Source organism: Solanum pennellii, chromosome 5 (genome assembly GCF_001406875.1).
Source record: "Solanum pennellii chromosome 5, SPENNV200".
NCBI lineage: Eukaryota > Viridiplantae > Streptophyta > Magnoliopsida > Solanales > Solanaceae > Solanum > Solanum pennellii.
Window position 1 is genome coordinate 50,282,801 of NC_028641.1, and position 1,662 is coordinate 50,284,462.

General features: G+C 30.0%; 1 pseudogene; it reads left to right on the forward strand.

The window, feature by feature from the left end:
• The first annotated feature begins 216 nt into the window (after positions 1-216).
• On the forward strand, positions 217-1,251 carry LOC107019555 (annotated as a pseudogene).
• The last annotated feature ends 411 nt before the right edge of the window (positions 1,252-1,662 follow it).

Here is a 1,662-nt window from a genome sequence, read left to right on the forward strand (position 1 = left end):
ATGTAGCTCGGATACATTATAAATAAACCAGATGCGTAATATGTAGCTCGTATATATTAAATATTGTCTCAGATATATTAATATGTAGCTCAGATACATTAAAGATATAACAAATTTTAGAGATATTTAGAAATAAAAGGGAATATTGGTAATAAGGGAAAATAAGTCGTGTATTCCATGTGTATAGTGGAAACTTCACCAAAAACTTGAAAACTAATTGCATTGCTCTTGAAACTAACAAATGCCAAAAAGACAATTGAAATTGGAGTGTTCACTGGATATTCCTTACTCCTTATTGCCCTTATAATTCCTGATGATGGCAAGACTAGTGCATCGCAACTAAAATTAGTTTAAAATATTTTCTCTAATTGATGTATAGAACATGATTGATCTATGTGTGTAAATATTATGCATATTACAGCTATAGACCTTGATCGAGATTCATATGAGATTGGATTGCCAATTAATAAAAAGGCTAATGTTTAGCATAAAATCAATTTTATTCATTCTCCAACTTTATCATCCCATGATGAATTCTTGAATTAGGCAATAAAAAGTAAAGTTACTTTAAATCTTTTGATATCTAACTTGATTGAATGAAACTAGTTATCTATATTTCAAAATGACAATAGAGGAAGTTTTTATTTTTCTATCATTGACGCAGACAGAGTTAGCTATCAAAATTACCATGATAGAATGTTAAAATTGGTGAAAGTTGGTGGTATACTAGGATACGACTATACACTATAGTTTGGGAAAGTTGCTATGTCAGAGGAATGTGTTAAGGAACAATGAAACCAAATACGCATCACATCATTTAATTTAGGCATAATACATATATTGGACCCTAAACTTGGTTTCAACTATTATATTTGACCTCCAACTTTAATAATGCACAAACAGGCACTTTAACTATCCAAGTTTTAAATAAATAAACACATGAGTCCGACATGACACAATACACGTAGTACACCACATATGACAAAAAATGATATGCAGGATGACATCTAGGACATGTGTGTCTAATTGTTAAACTTTATACAAGTTTGAGTGTCTATTTGTGCACATCCAAAGTTGAAGGGCATAAATGTAATTTGAAGCCAAATTAAAGGGTATATTTATGTATTATGCCTTGTATTTAATATGTTTTTAGCTGCGGATACTCGCATTCGAATTGCCTAGGTCCCTATAGGTGATGGAATTCCAAGACTCCAAAAAAAGTTGCTCATTTGTTCTAGGAATAACAATTGAATTCCTTGTGATTGATGTTTAAAGGTTCCCTTTATTTACAAGTAAGTTGTTGTTGAAATAATTATTGTACTATTAAAACTTTCATGTCTAATTTAGAGTATTTGAAAAATAACTCTCTATTTTAAGAGTTCTCATATGTTCATATAGTATTTTGGGAATGTCCTAGATTTAGACTCGAGAGATGTATATGATTATTTAGCAAACATATCTCATCATGTTAGAAATTCTTTTTTCTTGGTGCAACTTCTTTTGGTTAACAAAGTGCCTCAACTGTGATACATCTTTGTCTATGACACTTGTTCAATCCAATTTTCTTGTGATTATACGTGATAACACATGTATTATAATGAGTATGAATAATTAGATGTTAGACTCTTTGAAAGTTATGACTATAGAGATATAATGAAATTC